A 26,942-nucleotide genomic window follows, 5' to 3' on the forward strand; every position below is an offset into this window, starting at 1 on the left:
TGTTAACTAGCCAAGATATTTTTTTATAGCCAAGTGAAAAAGTGAAACAATTTGCCAATGGATCAAATACCTCTTTATTAATATTAAAGGATTATTGACTAAAAACAAGCTCCTATAGCTTGCTGAAAAGTTACTTGTAGGTTAGTTGTGTCTTATTTAAAGTGTATTAAGATGTTTGCAGTAAAAACTAGATGAAAAATACATGGGAAGATTTTATGTTTTTGAAGTGAACTCATTAGCCTAAGACTGTGGATAGCATTAGCATTAGTAAATTGTACAGCATCTTGCGTCATAACTACTAGTCATTATGACACTTTGCTTCAGGTTAATAAGAATGAACATATTTTCAATGATGCCATCACCTGAGTAAGTCTGCTTGTTACAAAAGAAATCCAGTCTGGAGAAACTCAAGACTTGCAGGATGTAAAGAGGTAGAGTATTATTTGTAAGTGCGTCAATTTGTTTTCAATAAGTGCTAAATGAGAAAGTGTGAAATCGATCGGCTTCTCAAACTGCCAGTCCAGATAAAGTCAAATGTGTCCACATAGTCCCACGATGAGATTCCAGCGGATTGTTATTAAGCTCTCGCCATGTTGGAGACCAAAAAACGGATACGGGAGAAAACAAGAAAGGATGTGCAGGTCAAAAACGAGTGCAACAATTTAAATGTGGCGAGGAGCTCCAGTTGAGCTCCATGATTTCTGTGCAACAGTGTCATCCAAACCCCTCGCAGAAAAGAAGGGGCCAGTTTTAATAAGGCTCCTTGTTCTGAAACTACCTATTGATTTTCAGTGCGGCGGGTTGTGGGGCGGCGACCTGCTCCGGTTCCCGGCTCTCACAAAAGCTAAATTGAGCCATTTAGAAACCGGGTATGTCTATAGACACTCCTGGTCAGCTCTGACACCCCCAGCCAATTTGTTTCCGTCAGGTAGAACTTTTTATTTTTTTTCCCAGGAGCTGCACAGTTTCACCACAGACCCACTGCTGAAGTGTCTGGCAGGCTGTCTGTGACTTCCTGTCATCTTCCTGCATGGACTGAGGTCTTAACCATTTGTGTTTTTGATAGTGTTGTCAATCGATTAAAAAATGTAATCATTAATCACCCATTAATCATGACTAATCACTATGCCTAACTTTGTGTGCTTGAAATATAAATATTCACAAAGTTATGGTTCTTGCAGGAGTGGTGCCGTAGACAAGCCAATTAAAATGATCTGTTTTTTTATTATTTGTAGCAGAAAGCAGGCAACAGTCTCCCAGTAATCAACAGCAAGTAAGGAAAACTTACTCCACACATGCATACAATTGGTTATGTTTGGCGATCCAGGCCAAAAATAACCAATCAGAGTCCGGAGGAGTGACTTAGCACTGTTAATAAACCTCATGTACTCGCTGCTAAATGTGCTAATGGTGGAGAAACAATTTCCTGTTACAGGAAACCTTTTTATCCACTAAGAACAGTGCTCATGATAATTAGCTTGAACATTAATGCTAGCTACAGGGTAGCCAAGAGCAGCGCCACACAGAGGGGCAATTGACCCACCCCCTGGTTCTGATTGGTTGTTTCTAGATAGCACTGGGAGAACTGGGAGAAGGCAGAGGAGCTGGATTTATTTTTCCACAGATCAACTGCTTCAGAGCATATTGTCAGGACAGTGACCGGTTCAACAAATTTTAATGAACGCAACATTCAATTGGTTCAAAATAGAAGAAACTAATGCTAATTCACCACAATGCTAACACCTGGGTAGATGTCCACACTCGAACCATTTTGCCGCTTTTAAGCATAGAGACAGCTGCTTAGCTTTCCGCCAGACATGATGATCTGTCTGCTGTTATTAAAGGGGAAAACATAATGCTGAAAGTTTGTGTGCCATATATTTACTTCTGTAAGTAAATGCATGGTAAGTAAATAATAAGACAGATACTACAACATACTTTAACTCTAGGAGGTGTAATGCAAAAAATAAATGGGTGCCTCAAATCAACAGCAACTGAGATTATTTACAAGTGGACAACGCTGTTGCAAGTTTTCCCAAGAGGAAACATCATGGGAGGTTCAAATTAAGGTCAGAATGTGCAATCAGGGGGGAAAAAAAGAGTGATGTGAGGTCATCTGTCTGATAAGTGAAGCTTGGCCAAAAGCAGTTCATGAAACGGTGCAATGATCCCATGCACAGCAGCAAATTTACAGCAGAATGGCTGAGATCAAGAAAGATTAAAGGTGCAACAGTGGCCCAGTCCAAGTTCAGACCTCAATCAGAACGAAATGCAGGAGCTGAACCTTAACAGAGCTCAGCTGAGCAAAAATAAACGCCGGGAAACGTCAGTGAAAGGAAGCAACATTGTAAAGAAAAGTGAGGCAATATTCCTACACAACAGTGAGATGGATGAGGTCATGACTGGGTCGTTACTTCAACTTATTACAGCTAAAGGCTCTACAAGCTAGAGTCTAGATTTTAGTTTCGCTAGAGAGTCTAGTGTGGAAGGTTTTATCACTGGTGTTAGGTTGAACAGAATTTTAAGACCTTTAAAGGACCAGATTTCTTTATGGATATGTTGATCTGTAAACCATGTTGAACTGAAACAATGGGAGACACTTTTAGCACATAAGAGTTCCTCTGTTGGTAAACCTGCATAGAAAATAGTGTCCAACAACAAAACAACAACCATCCAGCTTCTAATTACAACATCGACACCAGTGTAGCTGGTAGTGCCAACTGCTTGGTGACCTGTAATAGATCACTGGATGAATCTGAACTGTTCTGATGTTCTGGACTGGCCGACAGTGGTCAAGAGAAAGTCCAAAATGAAACCATCACTAGGTGTTCATTTTAAAATTCAATTCCAAACATGTCAAGTTTTATTTAAATGGTTTCACTTCTCTCTTTTTTGCTAAATTAGCACTAACTCATCCAGTCAGAACTTGAAGAGTTTTTCTTTTCTATGTGCATTAGACAGCATCAGTGTCTCATCTCCCAGCCATCCCACTCATAACAGTTTACAAGCAAGTACAAATAGCAGCAGAACCAGCACTTTTTGAATGAAAAGATGGAAGGACTGCCATGTTTTTCCATGTTTGTTGTTAGGCCCCTTCTCTACAGGCTGGTTCTAGTCAATCCCAGTCAGATTCATCTCCATTTGCAGATCCACCTCCTCATTTTTTGGAACCACTTCACTTGGTGGAACTAGCTGAGCCAAGCTAGCTTTTGCGTGCAAGTGACTTGACTGGCAGCAGACTGCATTTGTTGATTATGCTGTGAAATTACATCAGTGGAGGAGCAAAGTTGGTAGTTGCAGAAGAGCACACAGAGCGTCACCTGGGCTTGGAAATATGCAACGATCAAAAGTAGAGAGAGATTTCAGAGAAACTAGACCCCAAAGGATGAACGCACACAAATGACCTCATCGGAGCGTCGACCACAGATCCACATTCCCATGTTTACCCCCACATTCCTGCCCATATTCACACCGAAAAGTGAGGGACTCATCGCAATGGAGACACACCTACACTGACCAGAACCGGCCCAGACATTAACTGTCTAGACGCAGGGGTGGGCAACTCCAGGCCTCGAGGGCCGGTCTCCTGCAACTTTTAGATGCATCTCTACTTCAACACACCTGAGTCAAATAATGAGGTCATTAGCAGGACTCTGGAGAACTTGACTGCACTTAGGAGGTGATTGAGTTATTGGATTCAAGTGTGTTGGACCAGGGAGACATCTAAGATTTGCAGGACACCGGCCCTCGAGGACCAGGATTGCCCACCCCTGGTCTAGAGTGAGACTTAACGGAGAAGGGGCTCAAGAGAACTACAGCAGCATGCACTGGAGTCCTATAGAGCAGTGGTCCCCAACCTTTTTAGTCGCCGGAAGTAGTTCATTATTTCTTGCGCGGCCCGGTACCAATTGGTCCGCGGACTGGTACCGGTGGTTGGGGACCACTGCTATAGAGATCACATAACAGTTTCCACCTGAGCTTGTGGTGAAAGTGTTAAAACGATGAACAGAGGCAAAGAAACCATCTCATAAATGATCTGAACCCGAGGTCAAACATGCGCTCCTTCATGTCCGCGCCTCAATTAAAAAGAAACAGATTAAAATATTTTCCCTTTTAGCTCCGAAGGCCAAGCCAGACAGCGGTGCTTCGGTGTGACAAAACACGAGCATTGTACAATGGGTCACTCTGGTTACAGCGCATGTAAGAAAATCACAGAAACTCTCACACGTAGGAGGAAAACAGAAAGGAGAAAAAAAGTGATAGGAAAATAAGAGGGGAGGGAAACATTCAAGGTCACCCTTCCTCCGCTCCCTCAGGGCTGCGAAACATTTCTGTGTACAGTGCTGCTGCACAATCATAGCTCAAACCAATTTTACCAGAGGAATCAATATGGCTGAAATATTAGGCTTTTATGAGTTGCTACATTTGGCTGCAGGCCCTGTGAATGGAGTAATGTGCTCAGCTAGATTAGATTTAAACAGCCCAGACATTCAGACGGGGTGTGACAAATTTACAAGAGATGAACAAAGAGGAGCACAAAGGCTATATTACTGTAATTATTGTTATCATCATTATCGATCGCTACATCAATACCGAGCTGGAGCCGCCGCGCGCAACCTTTAATGAGGCCATAATGCACAGTGACTTGCAACTGCTACCCAAAACACATTTCATACCAGTTTGGCTAATTTGCAAAGACTTTAAATGAACCTGTGCAAATGCATCTGGGTGCTTAGAGACACTTCAACACTTTGACCGTGTCTCTTGTGTTCAATATTTTATAAAGTGATAAACATGGGGACAGCCATTTCATCTTAATAGTGTCAGTTAATTGAGCTATTGTTTTAGCATTTTGCTGCGAGGCAAAAGCTAAACAACCTTCTTCGTTATTTAAATTTTTATATCCTTTAAAGCTTCCCTCTTTTAGAGGTGTAGTTAATATGGTCAACACATCGATCCTGACCGTCACCGTCCAGATCTAATGAGCCTCAACAGTCAGGCAAGGCAACAAAAGCTGGAGCATCATGCTGATACAGAACCTTGCAAATTTATTTTATTGGGTTTTTTTATGTGACCGACCAACACAAAGTAGAGCAGAGATCAAGGGAGGATGGAGCCACACACAGGCATGATTGACAGCGCTAACACCCTCCTCCTGGCTCTGATTGGTTGTTCCTAGTTAGCACTGGGAGAAGGCAGAGGAGCTGGATTTTTTTCAGATTGTCTCATAGTCACCACATAGTGATAGGTTTAACAAATATTTGAATAAATATATATAAAATAAACAGCTCTGGGAAAAATGAACTGAACTGCACCGAAGCTCATTGAAAACCTCCTGGTTATTCCATCAGATATTGATTTCTGTATTCTGATTTCAAACTTTAATATTGTTGTTTCTAAATGAATATGAACTTGTTTTCTTTGCATTACTTGAGGTCTCAAAGCGCTGCATCTTACATTATTTTGGCCATTTCTCATTTTTTGCAAATAAATACTAAATATTTGCTTGTAATTTCAGAGACATGTTGTTAGTAGTTCATAGAAGAAAAGAACAATGTTCATTTTACTCAAACATAAACCTATAACAACTAAAATTAGAGAAACTGATCATTTTGCATTGGTCTCTAAATTTTTTCAGAGCTGTATGTTTTTTATAATAGCTACATACTCCAGACTGAATACGAAAAAGAAAATGCACACCAACCTTTTGGGTCATATTGTGGCTGTAAAACAATTCATTAAAACCATGCATTCTTTTAATTTCTCTTCACCGTTCATTTTTGTTTGTCATAAATTTACACCAAATCCAAATTTTAGTTTGTGGCGAAAACGTCAAAGGGGACTAACACTTTCTGAAGTGGGGTTCCGTGGGGTGGTTCTGGTTTCCGACAGTCGCTCGTCCTCTGAGGATCGGAAGCCGCTCCGCCACCGTTCACCCGACGGCTGGAAACGTGACGCCGGGAAAGCCATTACGAAGCCATAGTGCCATGGAAAAGAGTGAGCCGCTGGGGCCCCCCTGGCAGCGCTACAGTCATTAATGCCCTCAATTTCCCTTAATAGCTTTTTCAATCCCAGCCCTCAATTCCATTCGTCCCCACACCAAACCGTATTTCGTCTCCTCTCACTGCCTGTAATTAATCCATTCATCTCTAAAAAAGATCCGATCAATGCCGTCTAGGAAGAGAGAGGGACTGCTACAGGGAGACATTTGTAGACCACGCTGTGGTCAAACGCAGCGGCCAGACCGAGCAAGAGATTATTGATAAAACACTGCTTAAAAATTGGTGAAGTGCAACTGCATATAACAACATATTTACAATGCCGCATCAATAATGTAGAACACGGGAAAAACTCCATCAAAGCCCCGGCAGCACTTCAATACATGTCTGAGCTCTGACAGCGAGCTATTACAAAGCCCAACGGGATCATACAGTGAGCATTCCTACTGGAGAGGACTTTTCAATTCCAGTCTCATCATATTACTTTCCCCAGCTAAATGTCATGCACAGTATATACACACACACACACACGCACACGCACACACACACACGCACACACACGCATACCCACACACACACCCGCCCACACACACACACACACCCGCACACACCCACACACCCTATACACAGACAAAAAAAAAATCCATTTCCAATTTTTGTATTTCAAGGGCCAGGCGCTTTGGGCCCGGAGAGCATAAAACCAGATCTAGTCGTATATGTTGTGACGTTTCACGAAGCCAAAACAAAAAAAAAAAGCTCATTAAAGGACACGTTGAAGAAACAGCTGATTCATTTTGCCACAGAAATGAGGACGTACAAGGCGCCGAGTGAAGACCCGTGCATCCACGTGTGTATTAATCTCGGCGTTCGTTTTTCATGATTTAGAAAAGCTGGATCCCAATCGGCTCGGCGCCGTTGACCCCGCTACTAAATTTCCCTCCCTGCTCCGGCCCGGGATCAATAACTAATTTTTTTTGGAGCTGATTAGTTTGCAGTGGGAAGGTGGACACTGTCTGATCTATCCTCAGGACATAATCAAGCACTAAAAAAAAAAAGAAGTGGATTGTAATGGTAAATATCTTCAACACATCGTCGTCACTATAAAGGCAACGAAATGGTAACATTCAAAAGTTGCAGTAATAATGGGAAATAATGGTTTTGATTTTTGTTTGAGTTAAAAACCTGAAGAAAATGCAGAGAAATAATGAAAACAGCAGAGCTACATGTTTACTTCCCTCAAATAATCAATATTTAAGTTTGTATTTAAATACTAAATGATTCAACGCTTTACTTAAAAAAGAAAATAAAAACAAAAACTCTTGTTGAAACTAAATTCTATATATCAACGGAAATAATGAAGGTTTTGGGAAAGTTTTGATCCATTCATCAAAAATAAATAGTAAAACATCAATAATAGAGATTTATTTATCATTGCCTTTAAAATCAGATATTTACAACATACCAGCATTTTCTTGTGTTGCTCTTAAACTCTAGGGACTTGGGTGAAACCTTTCGGGTTTCCTTCCACAATCCTCTCGGTCTGCTGGAGTTCTGGTCCATTCTCCTGACAGAACTGCTGGAACTCACTCAGGTTTGAAGGCTGCCACACTCACACACACCTTTAGAAATCTGCCCACAACTTCTCCACAGTACTGAGATCAGGGTTTTATGGTGGCCACGCTTCAGTGCCTCTTTAAAAGCGTTCTCCTAAATCCGAATGTGCACCTCTCCCATCTCCTAACAGGAAGTTGCACTGTCCAAAATCCAAACCACTGACAGCACCTGAACTCTTAGAACACCTAGTTTTCCCACACGCCTCCCCAGAAGGGATGATGTAAACGGGCATTATAGATAAACAGGAAACAGCAGCAACTGAAAATCCACAAAGTGGCGTGCGCCATCTGAGCCGTAGGGGTTTGAGTGAATCCTACACTCGCATCCAAATACATCAATCCTGAAATTTGCATGAACATTACTGTAAGCGCGTTTCTCTGCCGTATGCGCGTTTGATCGATGAGATCCGACGTGTTCACTTCAGCACCCTATTTCATGCAGTCCTTTTCGGCATCCGTTGCTGCATGCGCCCCAGTCGCCTCTATAGCTACACTATCAATTACGACCATTGTAAAGAAGTGCCTCGACACCACACGCTTCAAAACGTCCTCACCGTCCAGCAGCGCTGAGTGACCAACGGATTCCGGTCCATGCGTTTTAAAATGACTGTTATTTTGTAGAGCCTTTTCAATGTATTCCCCCGCAGCCTTTTGTATACATGTATATATTTATGAGCATAAACAGAAAATTCAGAGTGACTTGCTTTGTCCATGGCACACACATTCAGAGATAAAGTTGTGTAAAGGCCACATAGTGCTTAGAATACTTTAAAATGTCGTTCACCTTTTTGTGATTTTTTTTTAACCGCACCTACAAAGTAAAACTATACCGTCATTAAAAAATAAAGCACGAGTCATTTCTGATCACAAGATTCTGTTCAGAGTAAAACAATCTCATTTTCTTTCTGTAAATGCTGTTAAAAGAGTCATAAATCAATTCATACATTCAGTAGCAAAGTAAGCCTCGTCTGCAGAGGGGTATATAATACATCTGTCCTTGTGCGCCACAGTAATTCTGAGGAGAGCTCCAGCCCACACAAACACTGCTTTAAGAAGCCGGTGAATCGCCTCTAATGGGGGCCGTGAACTCTGAGTGGCGTGAACCTGAGGTCACGCTTCTCCTCCGCTCTGAGAAGCAACACTGCAACGCTAAAGGAAAGAAACAAGGCACACAGCTGTTGTCAAGAAAGTGTGTGGATTTTAAGCTTTAGCAATCAAAAGTGTCCTCTAGATTCAAACAGCACTGAGTATTTTCCTGGTTCTGTGTTGCCAACGTGTTGAACTTTACTCCTTGTGTGTTATTTTGGTTAGAAATTTGGTGAGTGGATATGTGCAGATTGACAACCAGGGCTGCTGGTTTGCAACAAGTTTATATTTCAAATACAGCCAAATGTGACGATTTAGGAAAACATGAGGGAAGAAATATGAGTTTAGCTTTTAGAATAACTCATCACAACCTTTTATTATAGAATATAGTGTAGCATTAAATATTAAAACACTTGCAGTGACTACCTGTCCCAGGTGTATACAGTGGCTCTTATCCATTAACTATTCAAAACAGGATTAATATACAAATAAAATGTGATATTGGCATCAACATCTGGCCTATATTATTCATTTAATGTAACCGCATCACTCCAATTAGTAAACTGGATTGATATTTACGACTGATATTTATGTCCATCTTGTTGCGGTTTGTCCGGAGGGGAAGAGGAGAAGGTTGGTCATGACATTCATAACGATGCAGCAAAGGATTGTGGGTAGTTTAACACAAGCAGAGGTGAAGTGAGTGATGTAATGTTTTTTCAAGGTTTTAAAAAGGTTGTGAAATATATGTAATATATACAACATCGGTATATCAGTTATCCGCCATAACAGCAATATTATTATCGGATGTTGCTATCGGCCCAATTTTTTTTTTTTTTTATCAGTTCACCCCTAATAGTTTTACTGATTTTATTCAGTTTTTGGTCTCGCAGCCAATAGAAAAGTAAGAAAACAAGAGAAACTGTTGAAACGCACCAATAAATCTGATTATGAGCAGCATCCATAAATCTAGACTAAAATCTCACCTGTTTAGAGTTGATTTTGAAACATAATAAATTAAACATTAATCAACAACCTGATGTGTAATGATGCCACTTGACAAAATGTAATGCTTCAGTTGTTCACTGTGTGTTTATGATTTTTTTATTTTTGGGTGGTGGGGGGTTTGTGACATAAAGCACTGTGAAATGCCTTGTTGCTGAAATGCAAATAGACTTGATTGATTAATTGATTGATTGACTTCAGCTTCTTCATCGCTGGCTGGTGACCAGATTGGTGACAATCTGGTCAAAAACTCAAAGACTCAACCTTTGTTGAATCCATAAATGAATCTTTCATAAACACAAATCCACATTGAGTTGAGAACAACACTCTTCAGTGAAAACGCTTCTACTAAGGACAGCAGACTGAAAGCTATTTTCTCAACAAAGTCAGAGAATGTCCACAGATGTAAGAAGCTTTTTTTTAAAGGGAACTAAGAAGGTCATGGGTTCAAATGGAGCTTCAAACAAACACGACACTGCGTCCTTAAATGAATTAATATGTTCTATATTAAATTAGTTATACAATGCAAACCATTGTCTGAGTATTTTTTCTATATTATGAACAACATACAGTAAGAAGCCCAACTTTATACGTCACCATCTTCTCTTTCTTACGTTCTCCACACTTGACACAAAACTGAACATCAAACAGACGAGTGGCAAAAGATATACTAGCATTGCAGCTGTTAGCCATAAATTCAGAGCTGAAACCGAGGCGTTATTGGAATCCATTAGACTAGCATTACCTGACTTCTGCACCACTTGCCCGTTTGCCCAGTGGAGCACAAAAATCCTCCATTGCTTAATTTATTCAGTGTCAAGGGATCACTCCCCTAGAGAGCAGGAGTACAAGTTGCTTAAATCACAAGACCACAACACTCACACAAACACTCCGGAGAACACATCCATTAAATTCATGTTGTTTGGATGCAAAAACAACAAATGCAGAACAGAGTTAAGTTGAGTTTTTTAAAGAAAGACTTTCTAACCTGTCCACTGTAAATGATTGCAGCGAATCGGGTCTTTCCGATCGCTCACCTCACGGCGATGCTGAACAGGGTGGGGAAGGGTTCTAGTTTGAAGTGGGGAGAAGGTCTGAATTGCATCACAGCAGGTTTGATTTTACAGACCTGATCCAAATCAAAGCAATTAGAGCATAATGTGCTTCATAAACCCCGAAGGGCGGGATCACCGAGGGGGAAAATGAAAGAATTACATTCACATGTTCAAAGATTTATAGGAGACATTCTAGAGGGAAAATAAAATTACAAGGCCATAGCTTGGCTTTATGCCTTCAGCTCTCTTACACATGGACAGGAGCAGCTATTCTAACTATTACCCTCATCTGTTGTTACTGGACAGAGTCCACTAGGTGTATCTAACAGAAGGTAAGCAGTCGCTGCCGTTTTAGTTGGGAAAGATAAAAGAAAAGCAGCTAGTTAATATAAAGTATGGTTTTACATTTTCAGTCAAAATGAGCTGTTTCTAAGTTTAAAATCTGTGTACTAAACCCAGGTAGCATAGTCATGACACAATGACAAGTTCAACAAATGAGTTGTTGTTTTTTTTGACCCAACTTTCCATTAAAGTGTCATTATTTACCAAGCTCAAAGTTGCCAAGTTTAATGGACTTTTCATACATTTAAAGCAACTTTACACTAAAAGTGTCATTATTTACTGAATGACACTTCATGACAACAATCATAAACATTCATAAGGACTTCTTCATGTTCATGACAGGTGTTATGTTACATTACACTTATACTCACCTCTTCAAATAAAGTGTTACCAAACACTTTAAACAGGTCCAATCAGGGCAGAGTTTTACAAAGAAATCAGTGAGAGCAGTTACTCTGATGAATTCAGCCTCAGCGGCTGAACAAATATGATTTCCTCCCGTCTGTCCGACCTCACAGAAAGCTCCTTGTGAAGGAAAAATTCCGTCACAGAGGTGTAACATTTCTCCCACCATAATCCCTTGCCCACACAATAAGAGCCAGAACTGATAGAGGCCACATCTCATCCATGCCCTCATTCTGGACGGGACCTTATCTTCTGGGAAACACATTTCAGCTGGGCCTGTCCTCATGCAGGAGACCAGCCTGCTGACGGAGGCGTGGGGTGGGGGTGGTGGGAGGAGGCTTTCAGGGCTTAACCCGGGCTTACTGTGACTCCTCTACCACAACAGATCCCCCTCCAAGCCTCCAAACTCAGCACCAACATGTAGTCCCAGTACCAGGCCGTCCGCAAGGCAAGACACAAGCTCTGCACAAAGACAGAGCCAGGCTAGTTATTAAACTTTAATCCCACCAAGAAGAGCATATTCCGATAATGAATTATAAATGACACAGGTTGGAGTCTCCTATGTGACCTCCACTTCACCAAACCCACCACGGTGGAGTTTAATAAACTGTATTATCAACCGAGTGTGGAAGCTGCCTCCACCCAGATGGAGTTTTTAAATATATAACAAAAATATGGGGGAGACAGGAGGGAAAATCTAATCTCAGCTGCAGGGGAGCAGCATATAGCCAGAATGGTGTGCATACATCATGCCGGAGCGCACATGCAACTGGTAAACTCGGGCAATTATGCAGAAGGTAGCGGGAATTTAGTCACAGGGACTCATCAGTGACCCAACTGCATTTCATTTGTTTAGTCTTTGGGGAGCTTAGCATTAGCTTTGCCCATCTGTCAAAATTGGCAACAGACAGTAAATGAGTTCTGAAATTCATCGGAGACCAATTGTCCTTTGTTCAAATTGTTTCATCAGCACTCCCCTGAGGTGGAAAATAAAGGCTGTCCTCTGGAAAACACACTGTCCTTTGTGAGTTACTTTTTTTTGTGCTTAAAAAAAAAAGGTTACTTAAAAAATAAAATTCCCTCTCTGAGTCTGATCACGTTTTAAGAATATTATTTAAGAATGCAACACTAGCCAAGTAGCAGGAAATGTTGTCAACAAAAGAAAAGCTAGAAAGTCTGTTGGTTACTGAACTCCTTAGCCAATTTGTACACCTGTTTCTTACAATACATACGCAGTGAATTTAATTTATGATCATTTTCTTTATATGCCAATAAGCCAGGGGTGTCCAGAGTGTGGCCTTTCAAAAGATTTGTTCGACCCCTGACTACAAGTCAAGAATGGTTAAAAAAATTATTCAACAAAATAGAAATAAACTGACCCAAGACATTTTGGAAATTGTCTTTTAACAAGCCAACAGTCTGAAGCATTTTACATGTTGGATCTTTATTTTTATACAGATTTCATAAAACTTTATTATTATTATTATTGTTGAACAGTTAGAAGTAATTCACAATAGTCGCATTATTGGATTTTTTTATTTTTATTTAGTGAATTTTGAGGTCCATCAGTAGTTAAAATCTGCCAGTTTCGCCTCCTGACGAATGAAGTTTGGACACCGCTGCAATAAACACATAATTTTTCAGTTTATTTTTCCCTGTAGTTAACTATTCTAATAAAAATGCTCAACTCTCAAATAAATTATCAACAGACCTTTGGATGGTACTCTTGTTCTGATCCCTGTTTGGGCCACTTGTGTTTTCTTTGACTAACCTCAGCAGCTGATTAAACCAAAATAGTTATTCAACCTTCTGTGGGTAGAATTTATTGTAGTCATATGGTCACTTTTGATACAGTATAAGATGGCAAAAAAAAAAAAATAAAATAAAACTGTTGGTTGTTCAGAGAGGTACAAAGCCTTCTTCTGAAGTGTAATTTATAGTACGGATTGCCATGTAGGTGGCACCAGGTCATACTCAAACTACTTTGGAATCACACAACTAAACCTGGACTGGTTTGAAATACCATAAGGTTCAAATTACCAGCAGTTAACAAAAAACGTAGAACATTTTTAACATTATATAACCAGGTTTGTTTTGTATTCATAATTTTTTTTATAAGTGATGACAGCTAGATCTTAAGAAGTATTGCGACACAAGTAATGTTATTGTCGTTTGATATGAATTGAAAATAGACATCAGTAAGCTGGAGGTCAAACAGTAGTTGGGAGGTAAGCAGACATTTCTTGCCAAAGAAACCAGTACAACTTTCTAGTCCGCAATATCTTTCCAACAACCCGTTTGTTTCCGAACTGGTCAAGTAGCAAATCAGTGGTGGTAACCATGACTACATAAATCACTGCTTAGATATTCATCACAGCATTAGTATAAAGATTTTATATCGGGCCCTTTGGACAAAGTTCCTTCTCCATGATCAAGTCTCGCTCTAGCTGCTTCAGGTCTGGTTCGACTCTAGTCAAGTTGGGTGAATCTCATTGGTTGAGTTCATCACTATGTGGGTGTGAATATGGGCAGGAGTTGTGATGTCATTTTGGACCTGTGCCAGTGGAGGGTCAGTGTTTTCAGAAATCTCTGGGTATATTTGGTAGCTGTAGCTGTCCCCAGTCCAGTTGATGCTGTACGCGCTCTTCTTAAAATACAGCAACAGTGACCCAGTGATGTAAATCCACTGGCCAATCAACAAATGCAGTCTGCTGCCAATCAAATCGCTTCTGTGCAATAACCAGCTTATTTCACCCCTAAGATGGCTAAGAAAAGAGGAAGGAACTGAACAGGATCTGCAAATAGAGACAAACCTGGGCACGCCCACAGAGAAGGGCTTCAGATTCAGAAATACTGCCATGCAAAAAAATAAATAAATAAACCTCTCCATCTCCAAGCACATGTATTTCCTGCATCCTCAGCTACTCAGACAGGTCAATTGGCCAGGCAACCCCTTCTCTTTGTCATTACAAAGGGTCTACTGTTTTCAACGCATTGTCAAAGGTTATTCTCATCAACAACAGAATCAAACCAACAACACACACCCTGCCTCTCAGCACACTGAGCCCAAATTAAAGACGTCTTGGAGCAACAGGGGTCACTGTGAAGGTGTAAACAGCTCTTCTCAAACACGTCTTCTCCACACATATGGTGTTCATCTTTACCGCGACTCTATTAGAGCTCTTATTTCATGTTTTTATACACTTCATTTCCACTGTAAGTTCATAGCATCATATTTTGGTTATCTTTGGACGTTTAAAATTGCAGGAAGATAACTTTTAGGTGTATTTATTTTTTTCAATCCCACTCACATTTCTCTGGTTTTTACTTTGCTCTCATACAAAAATCTAAGGCTGGGTATTTTATTTAAATAAATATGAGTTTTGCTTCTCATGATGTTACATGGAAGCTGCCTAAGCTCAGCCAAACATCACTAAACTCATTGTTACAAACACGTTGAGCTCTTTCCAAACTTTAGATGTGGAAAAATAAGTCTATTATCTGGTAAGACTGGCCTTCACAATCAGGTGATGGTGCTGAGGTCAGAGTGATTGTAGTGTGACCAAGAACCAGAATGACTTCCTGTATCATGTGGCCATCCCGTGTGGTTGAGACCGGGGGTCTGTCATTATGGGCTGGAAACCTGCTACTAAATTGCAGGGCATGGCTGTTGACTCCCTGATTCTGGAGTAATAGGATCCAGGGTCGTCATTATCAGGCAAAAAGACCTTCAAACAGCTGCTTCTCCACCTAACAAACCACATTCTACTCCCATCCCGGTTCACACGTCCTCCCCTCCTCACAAAGCTAAGCTAGTATTTATCAAAAGGCCTGATGTGAACGTCTTGCAGCTGCACTCATGCTGGGAAACAGGCATGTAGGGAAGCACACTAATTGCTCCATCTGCACAAACAGCCAGTCGTGAGTGTAGATGCATTTCCATTGGCTTTACATGAAGAAGACTGAAAACAAATCTGTGTACTGCATGTTTATCTGTTTCTTCGGGTTAAAAAAGTGACAAAGGTACACATGAGGCACATTTCTGAACCACCTTTCTGGAGAACCAGCGGCTGCTGTCAGCTTTGGACAAGACTATCAGTATGCTACATGCACTGCAACGTACAAGCAAACAGAGTAATTGCCCAGTCAGAGAGCAGGATTGTGCAGGTAAATGGCAGATGGTGATGATGAGCAGCAAGGCTATTGTGCCAAGCTGGCTTTTCTTAGCCCAGTAAAAGAGACTCCCTGATGGGTCCCCCCCTGTGGGCTTCATGGATTGAGGAGGAAGAAAGCAGGATCATCTTTGGTAAAGTAGATTTAGAGGGAAAATATCCCACAAATATTCTCCAGATAAACAATATAAAACTACCTCCGTTACTCAAAATTCTTCATAGAAATGTGTATCAGCATAAAACATGAAGCCTTTATAAATAGTAAACTAAAAATGGCAATGATGAGTATGAGTCAATTTTGAGGGCAATGTTTGGTACAAATCTAACCAAAGGGACGCTAACAAGGTTCAGAATCAAGTTTTTACTGTTTACCTGTAAAAAAAACAAACATTACCTGTGAGGTTCCTCAAGGCTCTATTCTCAGGTCAGTTTCTTTCAATTCCTACATGGCTCCACTCAGCTCAGATGATGGAATATTACAACATCTCTTTCCATATATACAGTATGCTTGTTGCAAGCAGCTTCATATTTCTCTGAAACTGCAGCTCAAAGCTTTGTTCCATCAGCTTCACCAGAACAAAACAGTTTAGAGCCAGAATTTCAGTTTTATTCTCCTCAGTTATTAGCAAAACTTGCAATGTGCAGAAACTGTTATCCTATTAAGTCAACATAAAAATATTCATTTATATTTCATGTTTTCTCTTTATGTGGTGCTTGAATTTGAATTCTAAATTTTTAATTAATCTTGTTAACAGAATTTCCTTTACTTTTGTTTCCTTATTTTCTAGTAAAGAACTTACCCGCCTATAAAAGATGTGTGCAAATAATTTGTCTTGCTATGTATTACAGTAATAACACTAGAAACATAGAAAGCCTCACAAAAGCATTGAAAAGATTAAGAAGGCTTTCTGGAAGTGATAGCTGTGGAAGTGAAAACAAGAAAGTAAAACAAAAGTGAGAGAGAAATTAGTCGGGGCTGAACGAGTATCATTTTAATTCAGGAGTATTATTATGTAGACATTATATTGGTTATTTGTCCCATTATTTATTAATCACAGCATCTGTGAAATCTTCCAAGATGTGGAATATGGCTGTACCTTGTCAATATTCTTTTATCAGAAGGCAATAAAGCTGCGTTAGCCCAACTCCCCAGCGCCGGCCCCTGCTCCAATATTAAAACCTGTGGGGGTTTCATCAGAGCCCAGGGCCCAACAAGCAAGTGAGCATAAACTGTGGACCAAACCCCGGCGCATTGCTTAGCCACATTACCCTGCAACCCACCGACCCAAATTTCATTAGAAACTCATTACAGAACAGAGCTGAGCCACGGGAGAACAGTACTGAATCACAAAGCGCCAATTTAACAGCAGATTTCGCCAGCAGACTTCCCTTCACTTTGGCCTGGAGTGAGCTATAAAACATTCCAGTTTCAAATAACCTCCAGATGTTACCAACATTTAAAAAAGATTTGATCTGTTTAAAATATCTTCAGAACATGTAGTGATAGATTTAGCTATAACACATATTTATGATATGTAACCGCTGAGTTGTGCATATTTTCTGATGACTTAAATATAATCCAACAAGAAATAAAAAATAAAAAAAATCAAGTTTTTTAGCTTTTTTGCGTAAATGATAATTTTGGAATTTCTTCATTTTCTGATTGATTCAAATCTACTGGCTCTACCAAAGAAACTGGCAAACATTTTAGTCTTTTCTGAGTTGCAACCCTCTGGAAACAAAGAAAAAAACAGGCATTTCTCAAAAGTGGAATTTGAATCACACCCAAAGAAATGAATGAGTCCCCGATGTAATCGGTCAAATAAATTTAAGAAAAAATTTCAGATAAAAAGATTGATTTACCAAATCGTGTCCAACACAGACCGAGTTTTCATCAGTTTTTTTGTTGTTGTTGTTTTCACAGTGTTTGGGTAGAAAGACCTGCAATCTCTGGTTCCAACCCATCAGCAGCAACTCATTAGACTGATAAAGAGAGCAGCCTTCAAAACCACAGGTCATGACCTCTTTCCACAGCCACATTTGATCAATTGACACGCTTCCTCTGCTTTATCACATGTATCAATATTCAGCTAAGCAACAAAATAGGACGTGATTTATGGAGTGCATTTGTGAACATACCTAGTTGGGAAAAAGATCCCCGAAGGAGTCATTGGGAAGCAAAGAGGAGACAAAAAAAGGAAATGAGAAAGTTAACGTTAGAGGTTTCACTAAATGTGACTTACACAAAACTTTTACCATTACCAGTATTAAAATTACACCGGTGTACAAAGTTAGATGTTTAGTTGGTCCATGGTAGAGATGGGCAACAGTTTGTTGTTGCTCTGTTTCTGTAGATAAAATACATTTTAAAAAGATGCAGAGCAGCTGGATGAACTGCAGGAGTAAATGTATTAACTGACAAACTACAAGGTCTATTAACCAGCTGTCTGCAGGGTGATACCCAGCAGATAAATCACCTAATTAACCACTTAATATCAGCCTGCTGTACTTGTGTAACTCTTTAAAGGGGGGGTATTATATAAAATTTACTATTTTGGGCTTATGTTATTCCCTCATCACAAACATACCTGGAGTGTTGCTTTGACTCTTTCATGAACTGAGCGTCTGCTCAGCTCATCAGAGGAATCACTTCTCAGTTTAACGCTCCTAAGAATGTCTGGAAACGGCATAATGAGAAGCATTGTTGTGATGACTTCCTGAAGGCGGAGCATCGGAAAGAGCAGGAGCTTCTTAAAGCGACGGAGGCCCAATGTCAAAACTGCTGAGTCAAATTTCTCTGAAGTCATGTTTGATTTAGTTTGATATAGATTTGGTTCATGTTTATTCTGAGTCCTATACTCGTCTAATTTACTAAAGTGGAGGATTGAAGTATGACAGTTAACAAGCGCCAACTGTTCAAATGTCCGAAAAGGCTGTGAATATCTTCTAAAAAAAGGAGAGAGTTTTAATTGAGTAAAAAGTTATTTTCTTTAACTACAAACAAACAAGAAAAGTATGTAAAAATGTTGTCTAAAAGAATCATACAACATTAGTGATTTAAATAATTTTTTTTAAATGTGTGCGTCAGATTTTAAACCAAATCAATGCACGCAGTTGAACTGGAAGAAATATGTCCTGATTAGAATACGAAAAGGATGTCAATTGTAAATAGTATAGTAATAGTTTAAATGGAACACAAAAGTATTCTTGAAAATGTTCCTAGAGGTATTTAATAAAAAGCTCCGATATTAAATCATAGAATTGTGCCAGGATTGAACCTTTTCAGTTAAAACCTACCGATAAAGGAGTGCTATTTTACACAAACACTCGAAACCCAAAGTCCAGCTACAAATTAGCATGAATTGTATTCCAACCGCGAAGTGGTTACATGTTTGTATTAATTACCCGTTTGTACAGTAGAAAGAATAAATCCCCTCCCCAAAAAAAGAACAAGACTTCTTTGTTAAATTCAGTTGGGGGCATATTGACTCATTCAGGATATAATAAATCAGCAAAGAATGAAGAAACAATTCCCTTTCATGTTAGCGACCGTTCCCCCATTTCCATTTTTATAGCCGCAAAAAGATCTGTTTAAAAGCCGCTGTCCGCTCTAATGAGATGTCGCTTGATTTAGGGTCAGGGAGCTCCAAGACTACAGTGTTTCAGACACGCCGCTCTGACAGTCAATAGAAATCAATACAGCCGATGCAATTATTAATACAGTCCCGGGCAGTTGGATGTGAATGAGACAGATGACATTAGGGCAGATTGATCTAGAGGGAAATGGATTTCATAAAGAACTCAATGCCTTCATTATATTGCACACAATGGGACGGCTGGCGAAGCTCAAAAGGTGCTGGTCGCTGCAATTCTGAGCTGCCCGACATGCTATCACCCAGGGTAATTACGACGTTAAATCTAAATGTTTAGTTGCATACAGTCACATTTTGCGGCATTTTATTTATTTCTTTATTTTGCTGTTGACTTGAATATTTTACGGCTGTGCGCCGGTCAAATTTATACAGCATTTGCTGCATTTCCAAATTATAAACCACAACGATTCAAACCGCAGATATAAACATGCAATTATTGCCAAGATAAATAACTAGATTGCAGTAAATATCCATCTGAAATAAAGCAGCATGTATTGTGCATCCATCATATCCATGCTGAGGAACGAGTTCAGCAAGGTGATCGTGTGTCTCAGGTGTCGGGTCCAAATGAATATTCACCCTGAAGATGAACCCTGCTCCCCATGGGCCCATGTCACTAAATAACGCTGCATTAAGGCGGTAAACCTAAACACAGCTTTACACTCTGTTTGTTCAGGGGGGGGATTGCCGAAACGACCTCTACCATCAGCTTGAAACGTGAAATGCCAATAAAGTCGGCTTATTGTCACCAAATCCTTTCTGCTACTGCAATATTAAGTCATTAAAAGTCCAGACTGGATTTCTGTTTTGGCTCCTTTTGTGGTGGAAAATGACGCAGGATTTATTTGATTTACTGAATTAACGGTGTTAATATATGTATATATATATATATATATATATATATATATATATATATATATATATAAAGAATCTTCACAATCATACTATTTGCTTCAATAATGTGCTTTTAAAGAATGCGTGTTATTCAGCTGAAACAAAAAACAGTGTTTTGTTATAATGAGCAGCTAGAATGACCAAAGAACACTATGTTTAAATCTGCAGGGTGAACTTTTAAAAACAATGTTTTCATTTTATTTATTTATTTTTTTTTTACACAAACTGACTGTACCATGAGGCAGGTAATCTGTGAAAAAAATAAGTCACCCTCTCTTCCCTGTGGACCTACTGACATGCAGTAATGCACTGCTCCACCAGAAACAACCAATGAGAGCCAGGAGGAGGGTCTTAGCGCTGTCAATCATCCTCCAGTATGTGCTGTTCACACCCTGCCCTTTACTCTGTTACGCTACAGTTAGGTTATTCACACTGGAAACTGCAAATCTCCCATGAAACATTCATGGATTGATTTGTACAAAGTTGGTGGCTCAAACCAAATACAAATAATAAATGTGACTTCGTGGTTTAAAAAATTGGATGGAACTTGAAGTAATTCGCTTTGAATGCATTTCTGTAAGTTTTCTGTGGATTTCTGGGCAGGAGATTTTGCCGTACTAAAACTACATGATATTTCTCTCCAAAGCAAGCCTGTCTCACACAGTCGTGTTCTGTTGTTGTATATTGTAATTTTCCCTAGAGGAGAGTAAACTGTCATGAAGATCCCTGGCTATAAATGTTTCTGCTTTAAGATTTGCAGCCTGCATCTACACTGAAATCTTCTACAATAAAAATATTTTTTTATTTTGATTTGTGCAACATTTTTTCTGAGAAAACAAAAAAAAAAAAAAGAGGAGATTTTAGTTTTTTCTTGTGATGCCGCTGAAATTTAAACTGGTCTGTTTCTCGTGAACCCCACGTTGCATCCAGTCTGGATGCATCATTAAATCCTGAACAAACAAAAGCAACATAACTCTGCTGTACATTGTGCTATTTTTATGTTGAGCGATGTGGTTTCGGTCACCAGTGACAGATGCATACAGATGTCCTGAAACGCGACAGCAGCTGGTGTCTCAACCAATCAGTGACTGCTGCTCTGCCAAACCCAGGAAAAAGGAAGCAACGTGGCTCCACACAGGTACTGTAGGAACAAAAGGTCATCAAACACCCAGACACACACACACACACACCGATGTACACACACTTTTCTGAAGTCGCACATACCAGAGCCGAGGCCCCACAAGCATGTGGTTGGGAGCGTTGCTACAGATTTCTGCAAGCTATTGCCGTTTCTCTGCACTAATCCAGTATTTACTGTAAGCAGAAAATCCGATGATACTAAAGCTCTAATAACACTCAATCCTATTTCTGCTGAGTCCGTTCATCTAAACCTTCAATGGCAGAAGAAGATGAAAAATCCCAGTTTATCAACTGGTCAAGTAAATAATCTCAAACATTCTCAGGCACACAACCAGAATTTGTAAAATACAGAAAATGAGAAAATCTGGATAACTGACGCCAATGTAGAAATATGTGTGAGATTTTGAGTCGGCTTTGTTGAAGTTTTCATTAAACTAAATTTGGATCAGAGAGCGGGACAGTATGTGTTCCAGTCAGCAGAAGCGCTAATCTAAATGAAACTGCAGCTTTAATTACAAATCAGAGGCTCAGCTTCACAGATTAGAACCAAAAAAATGCTGAACACAGTTTTTGATTTTAATCACCAGTGTCTGACTGCATGAGGAATGGCACTAATATTTCTGTAATTAGCATGCTGAATGGGGGTAGCAGAGGCCAAGGCTCCCTTCCACTCTCAGACACACACGCACAATTTTAGCATCAATAATAATAGTAGTAACCAGTTTAATAAACAGGGAAGAAGGTTTAATTTGGGCAAGAAGAGAGTGATTAAAATATATGAACGTCCAAAATGTAAACCAATGTGCTCTCTGTAGGAGTGGGGAATATAATATTAGTATTTTTTTCATAATAGTAGACAAATAGAGCGATAATTTCCTTCAAACTTTAACATTTCACCCTATCTTTTAACTAAGTGCTTTAAATGCTGGCTGTGCAAACTTGCAATTTTCATCAGTCATTGCAACTTTTCCGCCAACCTGACCAATCACCGCAACGTTTTCTGTATTTCCTTTTTTTTTCTGATCACTGCACTCAGCTGAGTTTTGACCAATCCCCTCGGCCTCCTCACTGAACTTCCTGTTTCAAGAAGGTTCTTGAAAATGTTGGCGGTAAACTGTGTTAAAATGTGTTATTTTGGGGCGTGCCGTGGTGGCATAGTGGTTAGTGCGACCCATATTTGGAGGCTTGAGTTCTCGACGCGGCCGTCGCGGGTTCGACTCCCGGACCCGACGATATTTGCCGCATGTCTTCCCCCCTCTCGTTCCCCGTTTCCTGTCAGCCTACTGTCATATAAGGGACACTAGAGCCCACAAAAAGACCCTCTGGAGGGGTAAAAAAAAAGTGTTTTTTTGGAAAGGTTATGTTATGGCAAGAATAAAGTTAAAAAATGCAATTTTGACTGCAATTACTTTAAAAAGCTGCCACAAAATCAACAATTTTAGACCACAACAATCACTATCACAACATTCTAGAAGGATGTTGTGAACTACTACTAGCAGTACTAGTAAATGCTCTGTTATCATTTTTTCTATAAGTTAATTTAAAAGAATGTTTTCCAGAAGGACATAAAGGTCAGATAGATCTATAACAATTGATAAATGTAACCACATTTTCAACAGAGACACAAAAGTATAAGTAAATGCAACTACTACCTACAACAAAATCAATAATGACAATATTAATTCAGTTAATTAAGGAGAATAATAATATTAGAGAAAAACAAGTTCTAACAAAGGAAGCTCCCCCTTTGCCTCAGTAGTCCTGGATTTTCGTCTTCTTCTTGGATCTAATGACAAATTATAGAAAATGGAACATTACAATATCAATTTTAGAAAATAGCTCGTAATGTGTCAAATAGGCAAAACAATAATAGCAGCAAACACCTTTGTGGAGATTTTACTTTCACACTATGTCGCTTACAGCTCCTGAGGCAGGTAACATATACTCTCCACATCTGAACGAAAGAAAAATCCCATCATTCTCAAATGATGCCTTTAGTCATTCCAACGATTCTCCAGATTGAGCACAACTTTTGTTTAATCGCCGTCAGAAAAATGTGAGAAACATGTCAAATGGTCACAAACAAAAACAGAGATGGAAAACTGTTTCAGAAAAGGTTAAGGGTGATTTTAGAATATTTTCCAGCCTGTTTGGTCATGTTGACTGTAGCCAGAGGTAAGCCATAATTATTGGTTTGCATTAAGCCCCCCTGGTTTCATTGTGAAGTCCGGCAACAGAACCACTGCACCGAGTTTTCTCTCCTGCTCCCTCTATAGATAGGAGCAGAGAGCAGCTGGTAAAAAGAGATAAAGCTCCGTTCTGAGTGCTTTCCCTCCGCAATCTACCTTGCACTGCTCACCCGTGTGCTGAAGAAACAGCGATAGAAGTGCGAGAGGCAGAAAGTGGATTAAAGAAAACAGATTCTCACTACTTCCACAGTCCAGTCCAGAACTGATGACTCGGTGAGGTACACACCCTCGCGTGATTATGCTCTGAATCATCCGTGCACCATTTGATTTTCATTAGCCAGGAACAATGTTTTAGCTGCAAAATCGTGCATCAATCATGTCCTCTCGGGCTTCTGAAACGCAAAATGAGGACAGCAAGTATACAGCTCGAGCACAACTGAGAGGCGAGCATAAACCATCCCCCCATTTCTTAATGAAATTAGCTTTTGCCTCGCTTGAGACGTGGCCGGTAGCAAAGAGAGGTGACAAAAAAGATCATCATCAAAGGTCGCTCTCCTTCTCTTCTCTTCTTATTGCCTTCTCCCAAATAATAAGCACAAGTTCACGTAATTCCTAATGTCACGATCAAAACATTCTCCAGGACGTGAATCACGTCAATTAAACGTTTCCATATAATTTTAGCATGTGGGCTGAAAATTGAGAATGAGATAATTTCTCAATAATTGCGCTGGCTTTTTTAATATTTCATGATTAGGAGCCATTAGAGATTTGTCATGTAATCTAATGCCTTATTGCATGGATGTGTGTCTGCTCTCTGGAAGACAGAATGATATTGATCTTGCAACAGCGATGGGGGGAAACAGATGAAGCACAGGAACATGCTTAATGTAAAATTATTCTTATAATGGGAATTCGTAGAGGAGTGAACAGCAGTATTGACATCCGTAGTAAGTTAGATTTAAAAAAAAAAAAGATTTAAAAATTTCTGAAAAATGGAGAAAAATCCCAGATGATTCAACTGTTGGTTTAACTAAAGTTAATACTTCCTCAAATCCACTTTTCTAACATTCCTTAAGCGTTTTTGCAGTAGCAAAGGGAAAAAACAACAACTTTTGAACATATCACTTTACATCATGATAATTAAATTATATAAACACAAAAAATCATATTCTAGCCTAGACTGAACAGAGATTTGTCGTCCAAATCCTTCTCTCTGTTTTGCAAAGCTGGAAAACCATTAAATTGACAAATGAATATTCTTATAAAAACATTTCATAATGCCCTGAAATTTGTAACACGGAGCAGAAAGCTGAAGTTGTTTTCCCTCCATCCACCAGGCAGCAGAAGAGGAGAGGCAGCCATCTATTGTAGCCACACAAGCCCCACCTTCTTTTGGGTGCATCCCAAAGCAGAGTGGTCCTTTTATTGGCTGAAACGGTTGCTTAGCAACAACTCTCCTCAATTTGAGAGAGTGTGTAAGCCGGGACGAAAGGCTCGTGAGTGCAGTTTTGATCCGGGCAGACAGAAAGCTTGTGCATGAGGAGTAAATCTGAGTTCAGCTAACCTGCAGCTGCATCAGGTGTTTGCTAACAACTGCTGCTGCTAGTCTGGAGGAGCTGAGTGGGGGAGTTGTGGGAGAGGAGAGCTCTGTAAGCCAGAAACTCTGCTGGAGACTGCAGCTCAGAGGCGGAGCTCTGTGGAGATAGGCGGAGCTTTGTGAGAACAAGCATTTGGGCGCCTCTGAATGTCTGAGATTCCTCAGACATGCATGAAAGAATCAAAGCAACATTCAACGTATGTTTTTGATGAGGGAATAACATTATAGCAAGATAAATAGCTCAATAAAGTCAATTTTACACAATATCCAAGTTGTTTGTAGTTACAATAACTGCTATAAAACAATATTATATTGATGCTGTATATGATTTCCATGTTTTCAATCACTTCCTGGGTTTGATGGAAAACACAGATGTTAAATCAGCAACACTACTCCAGTAGGATGGCCCTCTGAGCACCACATAAAAAAATCACATAAATAGCCTGACTTTGGACCCTGCTATAGAAACACACACAACTGAGAGGATATTAAGTAAATCACATTTTGAAGAAAAAAAAAAAACATTTCCAAGTTGTATGATTAAAACGTGAGTTTACCAAATCGAACGTGCTTTGGCTTTTTTTCTGGTGCGCTTCTTAGTGGTTCTGCTTAGCCATCAGCAAATGGTGTTTCTGGACACTTGGTGACTCAAAAATGGCATTCTTTTGTGCATTTTTAGTAAAGACCCTCAATAATTTCACAATGTCAGATTATAATCACCTGAACAGGTGTTGAGAGTAATGGCTTTTGGGGAAGAAACAAAAAAAAAGAGAAAAAAACCCCAAACAAAACAAGAGAAGCGGAAATGCCCTAAAAACATTTTACACGGGGCTAGAAAGCATCCCAGCTGGGGAGATTAACCAAGATCTTGACACAGAGCTGCCATATTTGGACCCAAAGTGGACTCTAAATGACTCAGTGGGACAGTTCCAGAATATGGCTTGTAGTTTATACAAAACATCCAATCACATCGGCAGCCATTTCACACATTTGAATCCAAAGGTATTAGAGCGGTGATCAATCTCTTTTTCTTGAGTCCACTGGCTTATGCAGCCTCCTGCTGTCCGGTTGGCAGCGCTCCTGGACCGAGGGGCCGACCCGCACTAGTTTGTTGGGAGTTTGGGGGAAGACACTCTTTTGCAAGGGGTTAATGAACCAGATGTTAGTAAACATGATGGTCAGGGATAAGATATGGCGCTGCGCCTCTATATAGAAAAAAAAAATATTTCAAGCGCAGCTCATAAGAGAGCATAAATCTGGTGTCAGAAATGAGTGCATATGGCCAAACAGCCAACATGTGGCAAATGGGTGGCTTAATCTATCTTCAATGGCCTGTGCTGTACTGCCAAACTGAAGCGTCACCATAGCAACAAAGTTGCAATTAGGGAAAGTAGTTCAACTCCCAAATCATTCAAATGAATCAGTGTTTTAGTCTGTGGCTCAGCCAATAAAGTATAATGGCCTGAGTCATTTAGGTGAACGGGGACCGATTGAGGAGCGAAAATAAAAATTGAAAATCTGCAGCTGGACATAAAGTAACTCTTGCAAATATAATTAAACTCCCTAAATGCTGTGCACATGTTAATGTGCTGGATGGCAACGTTGGATGGGATGTAACAAAACCCTGATTTAAGAATGTGTGCCGTACTTTGCTCCTTCTGTGTCTCCATAATGAACTGAGTTTCAAAAATTATTTCCTAATATGAATGGTACGGGCTCAGCTTAGTTAGTTTTCCTAAATGTATTCAATTATTTTAATTTGTGACATCATAAATTATTCCTTCAATAACAT

At 39.8% G+C, this 26,942-nt stretch overlaps 1 protein-coding gene across 8 annotated transcripts in view; it reads right to left on the minus strand.

The window, feature by feature from the left end:
* robo2 (roundabout guidance receptor 2) overlaps positions 1–26,942 on the minus strand; it is a 378,100-nt gene that overhangs the window by 256,092 nt on the left and 95,066 nt on the right. The window lies entirely within an intron of this gene.

The sequence above is a fragment of the Xiphophorus maculatus genome, chromosome 18 (assembly GCF_002775205.1).
Source record: "Xiphophorus maculatus strain JP 163 A chromosome 18, X_maculatus-5.0-male, whole genome shotgun sequence".
Classification (NCBI taxonomy): Eukaryota; Metazoa; Chordata; class Actinopteri; order Cyprinodontiformes; family Poeciliidae; genus Xiphophorus; species Xiphophorus maculatus.